The sequence below is a fragment of the Bubalus bubalis genome, chromosome 24 (assembly GCF_019923935.1).
Source record: "Bubalus bubalis isolate 160015118507 breed Murrah chromosome 24, NDDB_SH_1, whole genome shotgun sequence".
NCBI lineage: Eukaryota > Metazoa > Chordata > Mammalia > Artiodactyla > Bovidae > Bubalus > Bubalus bubalis.
This window is the reverse complement of record NC_059180.1, coordinates 4,102,400-4,125,250: the sequence shown is the minus strand read 5'-3', so window position 1 is coordinate 4,125,250 and position 22,851 is coordinate 4,102,400. Positions and strand designations below refer to the sequence as shown.

General features: G+C 48.3%; 1 protein-coding gene and 1 long non-coding RNA gene across 4 annotated transcripts in view; one reads left to right on the top strand and one right to left on the bottom strand.

The window, feature by feature from the left end:
• CYTH3 (cytohesin 3) overlaps positions 1-22,851 on the bottom strand; it is a 67,388-nt gene that overhangs the window by 35,481 nt on the left and 9,056 nt on the right. The window lies entirely within an intron of this gene.
• On the top strand, positions 16,822-18,096 carry LOC123331623. Its single transcript, XR_006548365.2, has 2 exons — positions 16,822-16,915; positions 17,956-18,096. It is a non-coding gene; the product is annotated as an uncharacterized LOC123331623 (long non-coding RNA).

Sequence of the window (22,851 nt, the reverse complement as noted above, 5' to 3'; positions counted from 1 at the left end):
CATCGCGGACGCTGCCTCCGACCCACGCGGCTCCGCGGGGCTTCCAGAGGGAAGGAGCACTGACATCAACTAAGTTTCCAATAATTAGCAGATTTATAGCTCTCCACCCAAACGGGCTGTCAGAGTCTTTGTGCGTCTTCCAAGACAACATCATCTTGTAAACTTGACTGCAAATGTTTCTGAGACTGATACCGGGACTCCTCCAGCAGAAATCCACCCTGCGTGTCAGCAAGGAACCTTACGGGCCCGGCTGGGCCAGGGGATAAAAACTCGAGCTTTCTGGAGAACGAGAGCCGCGGACTTGCTTCGGCTCTGTGTCTTTAATCAGAAGAACGTGGGAGGTGGGGCTGATTTCACAAACCAGACCACAGCTCAGGCTCATTCTGACTCAGATTCTCCTCTTAAGAAAAAAAAAATCATGTAACAATGAATGTAAAAATGTGAAGCTTCCCTTATTTTACGTCCCCATTTCAGGGTTTAACTGCTAAACCCAGGCTCACAGAACAACGGTCTAAGGACCTGTATCCTTGGTTCTCCAGCCCCCTTTACGATCTCACACCACCGGGGATCACATCCTTTTCAGTTTCAGAGATAAACAGCATATAGATCACACAGCTCGGCACATTCATAAAACCGTGTGCCCCAGGCTTGGCGGGACATTTCCATGTTCATACACACATGCTTTAAGGAGAGGACTTTTCCGTTGTCTACGGGACAGGAGAACATACGTACGTGTCCTCTGGCCATGCTCTGGTTCATAAGACTCACTCCAAATATGGAGTATTTTGAGGGGAGGAAAGGGGCTGGGAAGAAGTCTTTGTGAACAAAGAATCGAGTTCTCAAGCTGTGTGGGAGGCTTGGACTTGGGGGTCAGGCCACACTGAAAGAGCCAGGCTGCGAGTGGAAAGACTGCCCCCAGATGACCTTAAAAATAAAAAATGAGGGTTGTAAACCAAGTCGAGGAGGCAAAAGAACTTCTTATCTGCATCCAAGCCATGCTCAACTTTAACATTTTAGCTTCTGGAAGCCCGGGCCCCTCTCCCCCTCGGCCACCCCTCCCGCAGCCCAGATCCACAAGAGGATTCCCTCGCGTTGGAGAACACTGTGTTCAAGGATGTAAAATCCGTCCTTTTTTAATGGGAGATTACCTTCCACTTTGTCTCATCTTTTCCTCTATTCCTGCTATGGGAGAAAGGCCCTTAACTTTGTCAGACATCTTTATGGGCGGTGGCAGCGCCTGCAGCTGGGTGACCGGGGGAACAAAAGATGCGGCCCAGCGCCCGCGGAGACCCTTCGGCTCCCGGCGCCGATACCGGCCAGGTCAGAGCCGCTGACACATCCGTCCACCGCATCCTCAGCAACAGATGTCCAGCAGCTGTCCAGCGACATCACAGACCAGAGGAACGGAAGGTGAAAGCAGCCCGAGCCAGAGAGAGCGTGGGGGAAACCCAGGAGGAAACACGTGGCCGGGCGCTGGACGGCCCTGCTCTCCCCCACCGCCTCTCCAGCCAAACAGACAGAATCAGCCACACCTGGATTTTAAATATGCTCCCCCAGATGTTAAAACACTTCTGCTTCTCTTTTGACAGACACAGTGTCTTTAAAGTCTTTTTAATGTCACTTTACAGAGAAACTACCTCTCAGGGCCGCCAGGTGAGCTCATATTCCTGAGAGGTACCAAGTGGGGTGTGGTCGCCAGGGCGGACCCCAGGAACACACAACTGCGGGGGGCCACGGCTCAGCGCTGCCCTCCCGAGCCCCAGGCAAGTCATCGCACCTGGTCAGGCCTCGGTTTCCTCATCTGTACGATGGGGCCGGTAGCACCAATTTCAAGGACTGTTAAGAGAACCGAGGAGCTCCTACTCCAAACACAAAGTGCCCGTGCAACACGGGGCCCGTTGTGGACAATTAATAACCGCCACCAGAGCCCGTCACTGCTGTTGCTGCGATTCCACCGGCTATTAACATCCTTCACCCAGAGAGGGGCTCACAGCGCGTTTCTCCTCCTTCAAGCAGCGCCTCAGGCACCTAAAGCTAAAATACTTATTCCCCTTCTTCTCGGACGGAGAGGGGCACTTTTTTCGGGATTTCTGGCTCTACAGAGGGCATCAAATGACTCATGCAAAGGAGACAAAACCGGTCAAAAAGAAATGCTTAGAGCCCCGTTTGCATTCTACTCCACCGGCCACCAGACTCGAGGAAGGTTCTGTCTTGGAGGACTGGAATGACAATCTCAAGACTGTTCATCACAGTGCAATTTACATGGCCAAAAAAAAAAAAACAAAAACCACCAATGTAATCTACACAACTGCAACAGGAGACAGGCTTGCATTCCAATGACCATACCACGCAGCCAATCCAACGTGGATCTCGCTGACACGGAAGGATGTCTACAACATAATTAAATGAGAAGAGCTGGGGAGGAAACCATAAGTATATGCAATTGTGTTCGTGTTCTGAAAAACATATATACTCACCCACAGAACAGTCAAGCTATACAAACCAAAATGGAGATAGTGGTAGAATTATAGATGGCTTTCCTTCTCCTCTTTGTAATTTTCTGGAATTTTTTTTTTTAGGAGCTTATACTTTTATAATCAGAAAAAAGAAAATCGATGATGTTATTCCACAGTTCAGAGGCACCTGCCCCCACGACCTTTGGCGGGGTTTCGGCTCACTCCTCGGATTCCCCTCGAGGTCTCCGCTCTCCCACCTGTAACCCCCACACCCAGGGCTCTATTCGCTGAGCAAACACTACTCAACACCTGCCCTGAGCAGGGACTGCTGCACTGGGGGCCACACACGTGAACAAGACTACCGGCCTCAGCCCGGCTCACACATTCTGTCCAGTGAGGTAACACTCCTCCCCTACACACACACACACACACATTATTATTATTATTATTTGAACAGTAACAACAGTTCTACGAGGGAAGAGAGAGAACAGCAGGAACTTTAGATTGAGGGTAGAGAGGGCTGGGAGGAGGCCCGTTTATAATGGAGAACCGCTGTGTGCCCAAGAGGCTGAACTGGGAGGGAGGCAGGTTAAGGGCCTCAGGACCTGCCCAAGTGCCCTGGAAGCTGAGCGGGACGGAGCCAGACTGAAGGGTGTTCTGGACAGGGGGCCCCGTGGAGCAGGGACTCAGGGCTCTGCAGGAAGTAGGTGCCCTGCTCAGACTTCACGGGACCCGGTGGCAGCGTTCCGCAGAGGGGTACCCTCCCACCAGCAGCCTCACCCAGGGGTGCTCGCCACCGGAGGGCCCCTGCAGCCCAGAAGCTGGACTTGTTTATGTGCCAGGAATGGGCCCACCTCTCAGGTCCTCCAACATAGGAGTCACACTTGAGCAATTTATGTTTCAAATCGGCATGCCCGATTATCCATTTACAGTAAGAAATATGACTTTCATCACTTTCATGCTGACTGGCAAGTTCAGAGGTTAACTATGGACCTATCCCAGGGGACAGGCAGTACTAGAATTAATATGCTCACCATACCAGCTCCCCAATGAGGAGCCCGTTCATAATGGAAAACCGCTGAGTGCTCACAGTCGACCCAGGAAGGGAGCAGTTTAAGGGCATCGGGACCTGGCCAGATGCCCCATCCCTCCATGGGGACTGATGACGCCCGCTGCACATACCCTCACACTCGAACGGGGTCTCACCGAACCGGACCCGGGGGGCCAGCAGGCAGCTCTGCCTCTGCACCCAAAGGACACAGCCCCCCTTGCCTGTTTTACCAGGAGGGGACGGACTGACTTCACAGCCTGTAGCCCCGAGACAGGAACCAACCTCTCCCTTCATGAAGGCCTTGAGGACACGTTGCTGCTGTCCTGAGACGCCCCCAGCAAGCCCTCTTACGGAGTCTCCCTCCCAGGTTCTCCTCTGACTTTGACCCAACAACCTCGGCGCTCCGCTCTCCGCCGCTGCCTGCCTTCACCAAACGCCCTTGTCTCCTGGTCTCTCCATGCACTCCAGGTCCCACGTGCCCTGCTCAGCGCAAAGACGCACCTTTCTAATAACTTCTTTCCTTTTCAGCCCTTCCACCAGACCCACTGCCAACCCCACTCCTGGATAAACTCAACCACGCTTTAATCCAACCTAGTGACAAGCGCATTCCTGCACTTGTACCACAAACCAGGAGGCAAATCAGTTCTCCAACCTTGGTAAACCCACAGGCAGACGCAGGCAGGCCCTGGGAGTCCAGGCTGCAGGGGCAGCCATAAGCCCCCAGGGGTCGAGCGCACTCCAGCCCTGACCACCGGGCCCCGGGGCACAGGGGTCTCCTTCCTCCCACTGGCCGTTTATCCTCCCAGCTGCTGCTCCTGCCCCGCTAAGCCCACCAGGAGCACAGTGCCTGCCGACCCTCCCAGCCTGCCTCCTGGCCTGTTGTGAGAGGCCCCTGCCATCAGGAAACCCACGGAGCCTCCGCGAGCTGCCCCTGCGCAGGGCTCCGGCTCACAGAGCGTGCTCCAGAAGTTTAGAGATGGCTCCCCAGTGCCAGCAGCGGCCAGGACCCAGGGGGTGGCAGCGGCACCCGCGGGCACCTGCCCAGGCAGGGGGCTCTGCGGCCTGGCCTCCTCCAGCCGCGGCCGGCCTTCTGCGTGGGGCTCTCGGGCTCCCGCAGGTTCCGTGCCCTCCCCGGCGTCTTCCCAACCATTGCCTCTGGTCACTCGAACCCGCGCCCCGCTGCCTCCGCCCTCACTCTGCCACCCCGGATTCTCCTCTCCCCAAGCTCCCCATGCAGGGCTGCTCCCTGCAACCTCGGCCCTTGGGCGCCCCCCGCCCCTGCGTGTCCTGACAGCTCAGCGCTGTCACCACGGCGCGCATCAGTGGGGCACTCAACTGCCTGCCAGGCATCCCAAGCGCGACGTCACAGAGACACCCCACCGTGTCCGAAGCCACCCCACCGTCCTGAACTCCACGCATTCAGCTGCCCTGCTTGCCTGATTCAGGTCTTCACCGGGCGGCGCGCTAGTTCTCTCTACCTCCACCCAAGAGGTCACCAAGTCCTGCCAACCCCACCTCTGTGTCAAGTGCTGGTTCTGCTTCAGACAGTAAGCCTGTCTCTTCATCTCTAGTCCCAGCGGTACCCTATTTCAAGACCTCCTCGCTGGTCTAAACATAACACACACAGTTATCTTCCTATATCACCCAGCTGGTCAGCGCGCCCACCCTGCCGCCCCGACCACGTGCCGCAGGAGCCTGGGGCGGGGTGGGGTCGGCCCTCCCGTGCTGCGGAGCTGCCAGCAAGGGCGCGCCAAGTCCCCAGGATGCAATTACCAAACAGGACAGGCGCCCACCGCCCTGGGAAGAGGACACACATGACTCTTGGGTCCTGACCAAGGTCTGCTTTTCCAGGAACTCAGATGCCACTGGTCCACTCTGCATCTGGGCCAAGGGACCTCCTGGAGGAAAAGCAGAGAGGCCCTTGTCCCTCGTGTTGGAAGTTCTCAGGGAGCCTGACTGCACAGGTCAGCCAGCAGGAGACACCTCAAGCCCCCACGAGGGGGACACCGTGACAGGGGCTCACCACCACGGCCGGGCGCTCAAGGACGGGGCTGGTTTCAGCACAACTTGTACTGAAGACCAGAAGCACGGGGACCCAGTGGCCCCACCATGCAGCTGTGTGCAGGGAGGGGCAGCTCCGTGTTCAGTGCCCATAGACCGCGCCTCCTCCGGCTCCCGGCCCGGCTGCGGGATGAGCCCGGGGTCCAGTAGGGCCATCCTGAAGGGGACACGGGACTTCCTTGTGCTCGGGAGTGGCAGGGCTGGGGCGATCTGTGGGCAGAACAAGGGCGTGCCATCACTAACGGTCCTTCCCCACCGACACGGCAAAGGAACCAGAGCCTCCTGGGAGCCGTGCAGCAACTCGCCTCTGGTCCTGGCGGTGGTCCAGCCTCTCCCCCACCCGGCCCCTAGGCTCAGCGCGCTTCCCTGCCATCGGGGGCATGTGTCCCCCTGGCAGGAGGACCGCCCGCTCATTCCCCCAGGCTCAGGCACCTCTCGTTCCATGGGGTCAGCCCTAGTCCCCGTGGCCAGAACCACTCACCCCCAAGGCCAGGCCCCCCGTGGCGGGGCCACTGGTGCTTGTCCTGGGCTCCGGGTGCCCCCACTGAGCCCCCCACTCTCCTCCTCACACACGGTGGTCTCCTACCACATATGAAACCTGAGACGCCACACCACAGATGGCAGCGCTATGTATGTATGTATGTATACACTCATCTTCATCTCGTCTACACAGTCTCCCAAGTCGGCCAACCTGCAGGCACAGCAAGCGTGGAAGCTCTCTGAGACTTAGCCACGCGCATGGGTGTGTGTGTACCACGTCTCCAGAACGCGGCCCGCACCCCCGGCCGGCCGCGAGGACAGCGTCACCACGGCCTTCCCTCACTGTGACGTTCCGATAGCAGAAAATACATCTTAAATACCTCAGACAACCTTCCGACCCTATGAAGTCTACTCTGCCGACAGTTATCACTCAAAATGACTACACAGCTTGTACCAACCAGAAGAATGAACTATTAACATTCTAGGAGCCAGTTGAATTTTTTTAAAGCTGTTTCTTTTTAAAGGAATTGCTTTTTAAGTTCAGGTCCATGAAAAAAAAAAACAAAACACTGAATCCTAAACATGTGTTTTATTGCTTCATCTGTCACCAAAAGGAAGCAAGCACCCTCAGGCCGCTGTTCAGGCACAGTTACCCCGCAGGTAACCGTTTGAACAATTCCCACTGAGGGAACTTCTTTACTTCGATATTAAAAAGAATAAAAGAGCTGAGGGGAAAATAGTGAAAGATTAAAGAAACGACTGCTAATGAACAAGATGGAGTTCAACAGACTAGGCGGAGTCCTGTGCTTAGTAAAGAAAACACAAAGAGCAGCGCAGTGTACGCAGCACAGGGAGGGTAAGCGCCGAGAAAGCCAGGGGGAATTCTCAAAGAAGCCTTCTGTGGAGCGCTTGCGCTGGACCCGAGCATGGACACAGGTCACTAGACTTACGCCCAGACCCACAGGGTGCCCCAGGCCAGAGTGGGCCCCGGGGTGACCCGAGACCTGCCTGCCGTCACAGCTGACCACTCCTGGAGGCGCTGTCCGCAGCAGGGGTGGAGAAGCAGCAGGCACACGGAAACCTCTGAAATTTCTGCTCAGTTTTGCTCTGAACCTAGAACTGCTCTAAAAATAAAGACTACTTAAGATAAGGGGAAAACAAGAAGAGAGCCAACCAGCCCTCCCTGCCTGGGCTCTGCGGTCTCTGCCCATCATCGCCCACGAGTCGCCGCCGTTCCGTCTCCAGCTCTGTCCCCATTCCCCACTGCACTTGCTCCCAATGTCTTGTTGCAAATATGATTCCCAGCCCTATTATCTGTCTCCTCAGCTTCAAACCCACGCCTCCTCCTCCTCCTTATGGAGGCCTCACTAGCATCTCAAAATGCACAGTTTCAAAACAGGACTCAGGGCCAATGCAAATGGACAAGAGACTAAAATCACAGGAATAAAATCTGGAGAGCAGATAAAATGATCACTTGCCAAAGAAATAACTGTGGAAGTAGAGAATCTAGGAGAACCAACCAAAACTCCACGTGTCTAGAAAACAGTAATTTGGTAAGCTAGTAAGGCACAAAGTTAATACACAGAAATCAACAGCTTACATAAATCCCAACAGTAACTAGTTAGATAATAAAATGGAAACAAACTGGAAAGAACACCTCAATTGGGAAAGCAATAAAACATCAAACATCCAGAAATAAATTTAATAAATGTGTAAAACGTGTGTGTAAGTGAAAGGAAAACTTTTAACACATTCTTGCGTGACCTAACGGACTTAAATGGGAGGACATATCACGTTTCTGGACATAAAGATGCAACATCAGAAGCACGTCATACTCTCCAAGGTAATCTATAAATCTAACGCCATCTCAAAGTGGCAGCTGTTTATTTTCTGCTGTAGACAAGCAGATTGTAAAGATCATAAGGAAAAAAAAAAAAAGCAAAGAAAAAGGGCCAGGAAAACTCTGAAAACTGAAAAGGGGGAAGAAACAACCCTAAACAATATTAAAACACCACAGTCAATGAGGAAAGAAAACTGGGGAGTACTGACATAACAGACAGACCAAGGGAACAGAACAGTTAAGTCTAGAAGGACTCAAATCAGATGGAAACTTAGCTTATGACAAGGCAGCAAGGTAAAGATGAACTTTTTAATAAATGGGGACAAAATAGTCCTCTGGGCGGGGGGGCGGGGGCGGCAGGGAAGCTATATGTACACTTCACATCATACACCAAAAGCAATGCCAAGAAGTTCAAAGACTTAAATGTAGAAAGGGAAACTATAAAATAAAATTCAGATACAGTCTTTTATAATCTTGGAATGGGGCAGTCATTTCTAAGTATGACTCAAAATTAAGAAGCCGCAAAAGGAAAAAAAAAAAACATTCGGCTACACTAAAAAATAAGATTTTCTTCATGACAGCAAAACAAGCCAATAAAATGTCATAAGCAGAGTCAAAAGAGAATCGGCAAACCGGGAGACAACATTTGCAGATCATGGGAATGAATGGCCCGAACAAAGACAGACCTTCTAGAAGTTGAAAAGGAAAAGATCAATAACCCAGCAGACAAACGGGCACAGGCTGGCATTCTCTGTGGATGAGGCTTCAGGGGCTTCTGAGGTCTCCCACGTGGTTGGTAGGAGTTAAAAATAGCAAACAGGTATGGAAGCAAGGCTGGTAACCTCTACCAACCTCTCAGATCCATTTTCCCTTTGGATCCAGAATCCCACTTGTGGAAATTTCTCTCTCAGATCAATTTGCAAAACTTGAGGACCCCTAAGAGGAGGCTGAGCTAGGGATGCATGTGGTTTGGGTTCTTGGGATACTTTACGTGGCTCTCGGTCACGCCTGCGGATCACGTGACAGGACACGTGATCGGATGGCTGACAGACACCTGAGCCTCCTTACCTGATGGAACAGTGGACGATGGGCACCAGGCAGAGGGGTCTTTACTGCAGTGGGGCCTCTTGGTGCCTGAGAGGGGAGGGCAGTGGAGGAGAAATGAGGTGGGAACTGTACCGAGTCAGAAGGCAGTCTGTGGAAAGTGGTTCCCATCACTGGATACATACCCTTTTTTTTTTTTTTTGGCCTTGCCCTGCATCTTATGGGATTTTAGTTGCCTGACCAGACACAGAACAAACCCCAGCCCTCAGCAGTGAGAGTGGGGAAGTCCTAACCAGTGGACCACTGGGGACATCCCGAGGACATTGCAGATAAAGCAGACTTGATTCTAACACTGAAGTCTAATCAAAATGGAAATGCTATCCTGTTAGGAACACCCTTGACGATTACCACAAGTCACAAGTACATTTTTTTCTTCTTTGGTGATTACTGTGAAAAACAGTATCTGTGAGAATTTCGATGCGTACAGGTTTCTACACCTGCGGTCCGGAACCAGCAGGTAAGTCTGTGTTGAACGTGCGAGCCTGATGCAGCCCAGCGAACCACAGTGAATCTGGTGCATCCTGTCCTGATTATGTCTGGCAGTGTCAGACTCCACAGATAAAGCAGCACACAGGCTACCATCTAAGTGACAAAACAGCCTGAAGAATCATGGTTTCAGGTGACAAAATTCTAAACCCGCTCATGAGTCAACTATGTACTTAACACGACTTAGCGGGAACGTTTCCATGCATTCCGACTGCATGGTACCTGCATTATCTTTAGAGTAACTTGGTATGTTTTTCAGAACATTTCATCAATCAAAAACTCAAATATATGAAGAGGTATCCTGATAAAATTCAAAACCAGAAACTGAAAGAAGGAAAAGACTGGAAAAAGCTTCGAAATGTCAAAAAAATAATTCTTGTATTACAATGAAAACTTAAAAACTTTCAATGATCAAAATCTTGAAAGAAACCTTCCTAAATTATCAATTATTTAAAATTTTCATTCAACCATCCTAGGGGGAAAGACTGAATGATCTTGCTATTCCTTTTTTCAGTAAAATACATTATTGTTATGTGCAGAAGTTATCAATTAGCTAGAGTAGGCAACCAAAAATGCAGGGAAAAGTATAAAGTTGTGTCAAGCACAGAAAAGAACTGTGGGATTTGTCTGAGGTCTGACTTGTTTGTGGTTTTCTAAGCTTTCTAAAATTTCTAAGTTATGAATTCTTTCTCGCTGTAAGCAATTTCGCTTTGATACTCAATTCTGTGCTATTTTTCTTGAAGAGGGTGTTCCAAATGATGAATTTCATGTCCCACAAAAGCCGGCTCCTCCTCGCTGGCCAAGGATGTTCGGATGAGGCAGCTCACCGGGCTATCTCTACTTCTCCTCCTGGTCCTCACCACCCTCGGAAGGCGCACCTTTGGGAAACCGAGTCTAGAGGGAGCCGCTGCCACACTAGACCCGCCTCACCACCTCCAATCACACCACCCCTCTTCCCCAATCCTTTCTGCCTCAAAGACCTTCCTAAAGATCTGTCAAAAAACATCTCAAAGTAGCACGGGGATGAGTCATGGAGGATCTAAATTTCTAAACAAATACATTCCACAGAATGGATAATTTCCCACTAACCCCTACCCCACAAAAGGCATTTACTTCTTAAAGATTTTCCCATATGTGGGCAGAAGAAAAGCAGGTAATTCTCCTCTAAATAAATTCAAAAAGCCCATGACAAAAACAAAACTAGACTGGGAATCCCTTGGCAGTCCAGTGGTTAAGACTGCATCTTCACAGCAGGGTGCACAGGTTCAATCCCCAGTCAGGGACCTAGGATCCCACATAACCTGATCCTACCCCATGAATTAAATTTACCTGTATTTTTCTCCCTCTAGTGATGTGGAATGTATATCCTTCAAATATTCTAGACGTTACTTAAAGTTATTTTTAAAAAAATCACACTACTATATTTTTCTATTTTTCAAGATCAAAAATAAAACAGTAAGAGGAAAAGGCAGGACTTTCACTTTGCACAACCTCCCTGACTCCCCCATCACCTACTTCTTGGCTTCTGTTAGAGTTCAATCCACCTTTATTATTGCTGCCATTATTACTGAATTACTGTGGGGTTTTTTTCATTACATTATCTTCTCTGGCAAGACTTAACGACAATTGAATTTTGATTTGTAACCAAATCTATAATTACATACACTTAAACTTATGTTTACATGATTTCAATTCCATGTCCATTTTATTATAAAATAAATCACATTATGAATCATATTATAAATATAAATCACAACTTTCTCCTTCCTTAGTTATTCTAATTAATCTTTTAGTAGATTGGAATATATCTTTGAAAAAGTGTCCCCCTCCACCCCAAGAAAAATTCACAGCTGGTCTATCAGGAAGATACTCAGTCCAGGTAGCAGTGGGGGTGGGGAGTGGGGCGGGGGGAAGCTCCTTAAAGAGTAAGGAAATGTGCTGGCCCTGGTAATTCTTAAGTGCAAAAGCAGGGTGAGCTCAGCAGAAGGCGGGGGTGCTAGGCCTGACTTCTGTACCTTCACAGAACATCTGTTTGTTGCCCTCACAAATGAACAGCAATTAGTGTAATTATTTAATTCTTGGTTACAATCTTTCAGCCACGAAAACTCTTACCCTCCACTCTATCTTCTGGCAGTGTTACAGTAAAGCCTAAAGTCGTAGTGATTCTTCCTTGTTAAGTAACCTCCCCCCGCCCCCCTTCTGACTGGCTGGCTGTACTGTATTTTATCTTTGAGATCTAAAACTTTTACAAGCACAGTTGCTCTTTCCACTAATTTCATCTTAGCAGAATGAGCCCTTTCAATACACAGAAGCAGCTGTTGTTTTTTCAGCTCAAAGACAGGTTTTTCCATTGTATCTCTGATTACTGTTTCTGTTCTGCTGGTTTGGGTAGGCTTCCTCAGGAACAACTTATTTAGATCAGAGCACTGATTAACTTGCTACATTGGAATGATGTTCTTCCTGCAAATGCATTTAGTATCATTAAGGTTTCTTCCTCTCAGCTCATTCATTTCACTTTATCTGCCTTATCTCCTCTTTCAATCACGTTATTTCAAAGTCTTCCTTGAATTTTAAATTGAATTTTATTTTTAAAAAAAAGCACAGAGCAGATTCAACCTGAAATTGACTTAGTTTCTATAATTAGTCTTCCTCAAAAATTACACTTTTCCTCTGCCTCAAAAAGTCTATCACTGTTGCTTATTTTATCCTGGCAACATGTTGCTTCTTTGCTTTTTACTTATCATGGAACAAGGATATTCAGGTGCGATTTGCCCTCAAAACGATGGCTGGTACTGCTTAGGAAGCTGAGTTTGGTGGGCTTTTTTTTTCCTTCCAGATCTAAGTTTGTGAGCTGGAGGGCCGAGGCACATCAGGTTGCATCACCCATTCGCGAGTGGTCCAGCTTCTCCGTGAATCCATCGTGTTGCTTCTGTGACCTAGTTTCTGTACATCGCTCTCCATCTGGCACAGCTTCTGCTCCAGAGAGTTGGGGTGCTCCCGCTGCACGGGGGGGGCACGACGTGGAGCCGGAGGGACCCCTCTAGTCTTGAGCACACTGCAGCTGTCTGTGTCCTCCGGCCTCCAGCTGCTCCGAACACCAAGGCTTCGCGGGGACCCGCAACCCTGTGCCTGCTGCCCCGCAGCCTCACTCTCCCTGTTCTCGCTGCAATCGGCAGAGCCGAGAGCACATCCTCTTACACTTCTCCTAACCCTGCACCGAGCCCTTGAGAAGCAGTCAGGAGTCAGCCCCTGGGATCTCTTCACCCTGATTTCAATTCTCGCCATTCGGTTTTTCACCTATTTTTTTTCTCCTCCATCACTTCCATCAGAACCTACTGACCTAACGGGGAGGAGAGGCCGGAAGTCAAACACCAGTGCTCAAGTCCCACCTTCCCTCAAGTTTCCAATGATCCTCTTCTCAAGGGTTCTAGCTTCTGAATCCTCCTCCTTTGGGAGGCAGTTACCCTCTCCATTAAAATTTTGTATTACATTTTCTCTTTTCCGTTGTTTTTCCCCATCCGTCTGGACATATTTACAAGTAGACGCAGCTGTGCGGCTTCCTCTCGCACTGGGTTAGGTACCTTCCCTCCTCGACTTGCATCCTGAACGGGAAGGTTCACTGTGCTCAGTCCCGGGCAAGCTTCACTTTGGGATGAAAAGCCCCCATCACACAGCGGGGGGAAAAGCTCCAGTTGCGTGCTGGTACCTACTCTGGGAGCCCCAATTCCCCCAGAGAATTCCATCTCCATGAAGAAATATTTGCCTAACGGCAAAGTGCTACCGCCTCAAAACGAGAAGGGAGAGCTGGGAATTCCCCGGTGGTGCAGCAGTGAGGCACTTCGACGGCTGTGGGCCCGGCTTTGATCCCTGGTGGGGATGAGAGAGGGAGCGCCCCCTGGCGGACGGCCTGAGTCCTCGACCACATCCACAACCACACTCGCTCAGCTCAGGGGCTGCCCGGGAGCCCTTCTGCTCACGCTCCACCTGCATCCGGTTTTCATCTTCTTGTTGAAAGGTTCCAACTTCTTGTCTCTTTCAAAGGTCTATAGAAAACTCTCCCCTGGTAAAAGGTCCCCCTCCCAGTCTCTGCTGCTCTGAGTTTCCTATTGCCTCCTTTTTGATTGTTTCCTGGGATCTCAGGGTGAATAGGAGTTTCCCAGGTGGTGCTAGTGGTAAAGAACCTGCCTGCCAGTGCGGGAGACTTAAGAGATGTGGGTTCGATCCTTGAGTTGGGAAGATGCCGTGGAGAAGGGCATGGCAACCCACTCCAGTACTCTTGCCTGGAGAATCCCAGGGATGGAGGAGCCTGGTCCAAAGGGTGGCAAAGAGTCAGACACGACTGAAGTGTTAATGCATGCAGGGTGATCAGAGGACAGACGTCTGGTCTCAGGCGTCCGCCGCTGGGATCGCACTTGCAAAGTCTCACTGGATCCCCACTGGGAGATTCTCTGTGCTTCCATTAACACATTTCAGTACAGCTCACTGGGAAAGTCGGCTTCTTGTACCCGTATGTTGGTTTCCAGCGTAAAAATCTTCTACCGACAACGTGGTTCTGCTCTGAAGCAACCACGCAGAGCATTACAAACATTCTAAACCAAGGCATGACGACAGCAAGCCTTCAGTGTCGTCCTTCTTCAAATAAAAATGTCGAAAATAAACTTCAGCTTTCTCAATGGGAAGAAAACACATGCCAACTTAAAAACCTTCAAGGCAGCACACAAACCACGCTTCAACCACATGACAGAGGTGAGTAAAATCTCTCCAGCCAATCCCCGGCCCCTGCACTCCCAGGCAGAGCGCAGGCGTTCCACTGAAATCATTCAGGGTGTGGATGGGCTCGGAAAATGGGATCATGCTACAACGTGGAGGGACTTGCTCCAAGAAGGGAGCCAGACACAGATGGCCATGGCCATGAAACGCCCAGAACAGGCAAATCCACGGCAACAGAAGAAGAGTGGGGCTGAGTAGGGAGGCTTGTGCCAACAGAGACAGCGCACTCTTTCAGGTGATGAGAATGTTCTAGAACCACATGATGGCTGCATAATTCTGTGAATATACTAAAAACCACGGAATCGTATAACTCTAAAAGGGTGACTCTTCAGACACAGAAAACAAAGTTGTTACCAAAAAGGGGGAGTGGCAGAGAGGGATAAATTAGGACCTTGGGATTAGCTGATACAAACTAGCATCTATAAATAACAACAAAGTCCTCCTGTATAGCATGAGAGCTATATTCAACATCCTGTGATAAACCACCCTGGAAAAGGATATGAAGAAGTGTATATTAATACATGTATAACTGAATCGCACTGCTGTATACCGGAAACACAACACTGTTAATCAACCATCCTTCAGTTTGTTAAAAAAGGAAAAAAAATCACGACACTTGAAAAAAATAAAGCTTGAAAAACTTTTAAAACCTAAACAGAGTGAAAATAAAAAATAAACTTTTTTAAAAGGGTGACAAAATATTATGTAAATGACAGTTCGGTTTCTAAAAAGAAAAGAGGTGCCGTAACACCTTCATTAGATCAGTCACTTCAGGAGAAGAGGGTCTTCGGTGCTACACCAAGCAGCAGACCGATCAGCTATAAATCTAAGACACTACAGACTATTCTTTCGTTTAGCTGCTAAGTCACGCCCGACTCTTTTGCGACCCCATGAACTATAGCCCACCAGGCTCCTCTGTCCATGGGATTCTCTAGGCAAGAGAATGGGTGGGTTGCCATTTCCTTCTCTAGGGGATCTTCCCGATTCAGCGATCGAACCTGCATCTCTTTATGTCTCCTGCACTGGCAGGCAGGTTCTTTACCACTAAGCCACCTGGAAGTTTTAAAAAAAAAAAAAGCAAAAACTATGACTAAAACTGGGACAGGACAGAGGCAGAGGAGACTGGTGGGAAGTCTCTTGAAGGGTCATTAAAAAAACGCTTCTCTCAGTGGGAGGCGAAAATAGTAACTTGTGAGAACCTAGGAGACTGAACTGTCCAGCGTAAAGTGGGTGAGGGTTCTTGAAAACAGCGGTCCCGCTGGCACAGACACAGTAGGGGTCTGAGGGACAGGGCAGGGTGCTCTTCAATGTGTTAAGCAGCACCCATTTCTTACATCCACTAAAGTGTCACGGGTTTAATTTTCTTATAAAGTTTACACAGCCTTAAGACAGTCGATGATATTTCTATGCTAAATAATAAATATATTTACTACTGATGCCCTGAACCTCAGAAATGTAGAGAGATCATCTAAAAACAGAGTACAGAGTTTCAAGGAAACCTACCCAGCAAATCAAGTCCAGAACCCACAGCTTGGACAATCACCACGGAACCCCAGGACTTCTTCACAGGCCATGCGGGTCTCAAACTGCCCCCAGACAAGATGACTGTTACAACTAGAATAAACCTGAGAAATCTGACCTCCGTAACATTAAAAAAAAAAAGAAAAAAAAAGAAAATGTTCAAGATGCACAAGCATGTGAAAATCACTAGTCTTATGATTACTACATTGATCACAAAAAGTATTATCTGGAAACCCATAATCCATTTTCCGCTACTGGGTGAGGTTACACGTGCCTCCTGCTTTTAAGGTAGCGGTGGCTCATACCATAAAGAATCCGCCTGCGATGCAGGAAACCTGGGTTCGATACCTGGGTCGGGAAGATCCCCTGGAGAAGGAAATGGCAACCCACTCTAGTATTCTTGCCTGGAGAATCCCATGGACAGAGGAGCCTGGCGGGCTAAAGTCCATGGGGTTGCAAAAGAGTTGGACACGACTGAGCGACAAACTCTTGTAAGACAGAGCTGATCAGGGACGAAGGCTTTTACAGGAATTATGTGGAAGCAGACAGGCAAATCTGAAATCTAATTTTACTGAACTGCTGATTCTATACTAACTTGCTGTCCGGCAAATGAGCTAAGTATGACTTCTATGGAACAGATCTAAGGAAAGAAAACACCACTCTTTCCCCAGATTGCTGCCCCCTCCATGGGAGCATGAACAGCACTTTGAGGGGTCCCTGCCCCGCTGAAAACACATCAGCTTCACGCTGTTCACCTAACATGATTAAAAGGGAGAGACCGAGACGACTGCTGGACTCCTCGCAGACACTGCAGGGCAGGTCTGGCAGGGAGACTCCTGGAACCAGTCACTGTCTCTCGAATACTTTTGCAGAGTGTCACTTTTTTTTTTCCCCCACCCTGCCCTTTCCTTTATTGAATTTTCATACAGTGAGTGTGCTATGATCATCACCGGATATACTAACAACAACAGAAAAAGCTACAGCTGGATCCTGTATTAGCCTCAGCTGCAGCTCAAGTCTACAAACGTTTAAAGCCACTAGGAAGGCGTGGAGGGAAGGAGAGAGGAAGAAAAAGACGTTCCTGAGAGCTGGAAGGTCTGCTCTTCCTCCAAGGTTCTGGCAGCAAAGACATCTCTTCTGTGTTATGTAAATAGTTTGTCTTACTAAGTTTTCCAATTCTAAAGCTCGTTTCTTTGTGAAACCAGGGCCAAATATTAAAACAAACTCCTCAGTATGTTAAGCCAGATAACTAATCACCTCCATATGGGGGTGGGCTAACCAACCACCGTGTGCGTTGGTTCCAAGTCCGCCCACGAGCATACTCCACTGGCGTCGGAGCCGGTTAGTAACTCCTTTTGGTTACCAATCTGATCCACATTTACCAAAGAACAAGAAAAAGGAATGTGGCTTTGACCTTGAATCAAGCAGATGACTTTAACATATAGTTCTTTAAATGACATGAAAGAAACCAAAGCATTCCTCTCTTCTGTTTATATATATGTCATCTAGACTACAGGATACAAATAATGGTATTAGGCAACCAGCCTGGACTCTTAAAAAGTCATTGTACAAAACAAAAGAGTTGTGTTTTGTTTTTTTTTAAGACTGAGGAGACAGAACTAAATACAAAGTGTAAACCCTGATGGGAATCTGGATAGGTAAGAAAAATAGCTATAAAAGGCATTGTGGGAACAAACTGGGGAAAACAGAATTTGAATGACATGTGAAAGCATAGTATGGACTTACTGCTGGGTCCCTTAAGTGTGGCAATGGTTGTGGTTAAGTAGGAGACTGTCCTCGGGAGATGAATGCTGTTTAGTATTCAGGAATAAAGTGTTACATTATACACAACTTACTCTCAAATGGGTTAGCCAAAAAAAAAAGTAGTATTAACAGTGTTAAGAGATAAGGCAAATGTGGCAAAATGCTAGCAATGAGGTTAAAGATACATGGATATTGACAACACTATTTCAACTTTTCTGTAGACGCAAAGGTTTTCAAAATACCAACTTGAGAGAGAAAAGAAACAATAATCATCCTGCCAATCACCGGTTATTCCTAAGCCCAAACCCACAGGATCCGCCCCTCTGCTCTGCTGTGAATGTAATCGGGGGCAAGGGGCTGGCCTCTCTGATGACTAACGGCTTTAAATGCCTACTGATTGGAATTTTTTATTAACTTTTCAGGACATAATTTCACATGGGCTTTTTCATGTCCGTTTTACATGTGAGAAGACTGAGACTTAAGGAGATGAAGTAATCGACACAAAGCCTCAAGGCTGGAGGTACCACAGCTGCAGATACTTCCTTTAAAATGTCAACAGCAAATAACCGGTTCAAATGTTTAAATAAACCTCCCTACTAGACTCAGATTCTCAGAACAAACCACTGACACCACGGTTGACTATCTCCTGCCTTAAACTGGGAAAACTGTCAGAAACATCCTTCAGTGGCTGACCTGATGGAGCAAACGGGCAAACCCTGGACTCTTACTGCCCAGATTTCACAAGGGAGAAGGGGGCCTCTCCAATCCCCTGGGACTGAGGTTATCAGTGCAGCAGCGGTTGCGTGGTTCATCCCAACACAGCAGCCAGGAGGAGGCATGGCCAAGGACAAGGAAGGCCACCCGCCACAGTGCTGAATCACCCCACAGCCCCCTGATTCCAATAAACGGATAAAAGTAATGGTCTCTGGATGGATGATGGATGAGGGGTGGGGGGTGGGGGAGTGTAGGGACATTAGGGAACAAGAGCTTCAATAAAACATGCAGAAACAGCCTAAAATGAAGGGTTTATACTAAAAGACTCCCCTCTCCAGCACTTGGGGAAGGTGATCAGGTTAGCTTTTACCACCGGAGCTCGGTCTTTCATCTCTAACTAGTGAATGCTGGATGGGTCCTGGCTGTCAATTTACAGCTCTTTTAATTAAGGAAATGGTTCTCCTGTCAAATCTATTTCTGAAATTCCCAGTCGCCAATCTGTTTGACTACTAAAACCAAGATAAAACTGCCCAAGCCAAGCTCATGAGATTAGAGAAGCTTCTAGGTGTTCCCTCTCCGAAGGGAGACAGCTGGGGCCAGCGACCACCCACCCGGAGGGCAGTGGGCCGGGGCGCATCCCAGACTCGGGGCTCCCGGGCAGGCCTGCCGCAGATCTCCGGGCGCTGGAAGGACTAGGTGAAGCGGACTTTCCTCTCAAGAGTGCAATGCTTTTTACCCTACCCCCAAATTTTCACAAACCCCTGGAGAGGAGAATGGCAACCCACTCCAGTATTCCTGCCTGGCGAAGGCCATGGACAGAGGAGCCTGGAGGGCTACAGTCCCTGGGGCTGCCCACACACATTTTCACCAACAGAAAAGGGAGATAAAATTTCAAATGGAGAAGCAGCAAGAACACTTCTGAAAGCCTTTTTCAGCGTTACACGCAGGCGAGTCTGCTCTGTACAGAAAACGTGACACAGGCTTCAGATGCCCCTCCGGGGGAGGGGGCAGAAGGGAGGCCCCCGAAGGTCCCAGAGACTGAAATCCTAAAGTCAAACACCTCAGCACTGACAGCAGCACAGCCCCTGGGGAAGCATCTTGGTTTATGTTCTTTCCAGATTAAAAAAAATAATAATAATCATGTTCTGCACATCCGGCCAAAGAACTGGGCATCTGGGAGGCAGAACCACCACGGGGGCTGCCGGATGGGCATGGGACCCACACGCGCTCCCTCGGGCTGCCCCGCCGGCAGGAATGTTCTCGCGAGCAAGATTCAGAGCCCCTCAGGACCAGTCTGACCCGAGGAAGGAGGGAAGAAGGCATGTGACTTTTTGTCAAAAACATCACAGTAACCGTCTGACGGGCACAGAGCTTAACCGCGATTTTCGATGAAAAGGCTCAAGCTCCAGAAATGGCGTGTCTTGGGAGAGCCCACGGCAGACACTCTGTGATTCCTGGGGACACGCAATGTTTCAGAACACTCACCCGACATTAATATTCCTGTTGCGCAGGCAATGAAAGGCATCGTTTTATTCTCAAGACGGTTCTCGCCCTCTGAGTGCATCACACACTGCATCAAAGTCTGTGGCCACTTGTCCTCCCACACTCGGGAAATATGGCCTCATCGTGTGAACAGGCCAAACATTGAAAAGTCACTGAAATCCTCCCGTTTTCCCATACTCTAACACACACAGAAATGAACTCATCTGCCTGTCTCAATTCAAAAAAATTTTAATCTAATTACTGCAACTTGGAAAAGGACATTCTTGATCGCTTTATTTCCTCTCCGAAGAGCTCAAAGGAAGTCCTGTCTTCTAACAGAATATTAAATGGCCGATGCCTGCCACTTCTGACTGCTGTTTTTTTTTTTTAAAAAATCCTTCTGTGTTAAAATAAATATAGTCATAAAGATGTGCCAAATGAAACTGCTAATGGATTTACGAGCATGTGAAAATACATTTTGTTTTATTCAATGTAGGAGAAAGTGTTCATCTCAGAAAGAAAGTATAACCTAGCCCAGTTCTTAAAGGGATAAATATATACACCCAGTGAACACGCGTGGGAGAGAGATGAGGTTTCCTCCGGGCCCTCAGTGGCCAAGACGAGATCCTTACTCTTGATAAATAAGAGACTGAAACCCGCCTGCTGCTCCAGCCAGCATCAGGCAACCTCATGGCCCCTGGCTCCAGCCACCTCTCCATAGCCCCAAAACAAGACAGGCATGTCCCACGAGACAGGACACGTAGAGACGGGAGGGGAGAGGGCCCTCCTGTGTGGATGGGACCCAGCAACTCCACCGAGAGCCCAGCAGACCATCTTCAGCGTGAGGGCCTGGAACTTAACAGATTTGAGGGGTACCATGAATACGGGTTGGCCACCACCCGGGCCCGACAAAGGCCGCGGTAAGAGGAGGAACTGTTTCTTCCTTGAATATTCCTCCAAGAAGGAAAAAGTCTCCCAAGAAGTCCCCCTGCAAACTGCCCCTCACAGCTCATGATGAACTTGGCTTCTGTATCCTTCCTTCAATCAATAAGGAAAATGGGATTACCTTTACTGGTTTAGACAGCTTAAGCAAATCAGGGTTGTTAAGCAAGGAAGAAAGGGAGGATTTATTTGGGATATGGAGCAAAATGGGCTGCTACAGACTCCAACTCAGCCCTACAGACGGCCAGCCTACACGCAGTGGGCAGCAGAGAAATAACCCAGTTGACCCGTCTTTCCCCTGCTGCCCCAAAATGTCTAGGTCCTGTTTTCTGGTTTAAAATCAAGGGTTGTCATTTAAAAGTTACATGTTACAGAAAGCAAAAATTTTTTAAATACTTTCAAAAGTCTATGCAGCCACCCTAGCACTGAATCAATAGAGAAATAGCTAAATAGTGACTGCTTTAATGAAGCCTCATATTATCAAATTGTGGTTTTAAAGAACTTCCAGAATGTAAAATAAATGCAACCCAGATGTTCTCTAAAAAAAAAAAAAGAAAACAAGATTGTTTTTACTTCATAGCAACGAAATAGGTCAACCCATTTCCTCCTTCATAGAATTCTCAGAGGACCACAAACTCCACTTGAAGAGCATGTGTTTCATATGCATCTGTCCAAAGAAAAAGGAAACTCTGCCGTCCAAGATAAACGGAGGATATTATATGTTCCCATGAAAGTGAATTTGAAAACTGCAGTAAGACTGTGTCTACATGTTGCCAAACATCTGGATGAAAACCGGAAAAGAAAAATCGCTACTAGCCCGATATTGGGAAATACTTTCCAATTATCATTAAAATGCTCAGTTTTATAGCAAACTGCCATTTTTTTTATAGCAAACTGCCATTTTTATTAATTACAGGAATAAGTTGCTCAAAAGAAGAGAACGATAATTTTTAAAAATTGCCCTGCTACAAGTTTAAGACAGGAACTTATTTCTCCCTATTTGAACAGTGATCCTGGTGACATTAAGTCCACGAAAAGAGCAAATTTGCTCTAGCAAAGTAAATCACAAAATATTCTTAGCCAACTGAATTGACTCAGGTGAGTCTTTTCTAATATTTACAGAAAACTGAAAGACATTTACCCAAAATAAACACTTGCTGAACTGTCTCCAGTCACATTACAAAGCACGACAGGATCTCATGTTGGTTCTATCATGTCGACCGGGAGACTGACATTAACTGTGAAAAGTTGACAAGCTTGATTCACTTCAAAATTAGGATGGAGGGACTTCCCTGGCGACCCAGTGGTTAAGACTCCATGCTTCCAGCTCAAGGGGTGTGAGTTCAATCCCTGGTCAGGGAACTAGGATCCCACTGGCCACATGGCCAAGAAAAAAAAAAAAAATCAGGCTGGAGAATCATGTATTTTTCTACTCTCATTTAAATGATTTACTGTTTCCCCACAAATTTGAAATATTTAATATGCTTCATGCAGCTTTTGGGATACTATGGTAAAATCTATTTTTTCATTTCACTTCAGAAGTTTTAACAATCCTCTATTACAAACTGATAAACCTGCTTCCTGAAGGATGTGCCAATATCGTTAAGAAAACAATTTCTCTCTCCCAAAGTTATTTATAATAAGAGTGGGAATGTGCAAACAGCGTTACTACTCTAACTCGCCTGATGGATTACTGCTGGTCCTCCGTCAGCAGGATTTACTTGAGAAATGCTTACCTTTCTCATCTTAAACTCCTCTCCCCTCACTTTTCCTTTGTTCTCATCACACAGCAAACTTCTAGGAAGGGCCATGGCCCAGGCTACGCCTCCACAAGGTAAAATCTCTCCCATTCACTTTCAGCCCTCTCCGGTATAAAGTTATGAAACCCTGTAGACACGTGCCCACTCTCATTTCAGTCCACCTCTCATTCAGACCTGGGCTTCCCTGATGGCTCAAACGGTAAAGCGTTTGCCTGCAATGCGGGAGAACGGCGCTTGATCCCTGGGTCAGGAAGAGCCCCTGGAGAAGGAGACGGCAACCCACTCCAGTACTCTTGCCTGGAAAACTCCATGGACGGAGAAGCCTGGTAGACGACAGCTCATGGGGTCGCAGAGTCGGACACGACTGGGTGACTTCACTGCACTTCATCCATCACAGCTGGCCACTCACTGCCTCTGCTT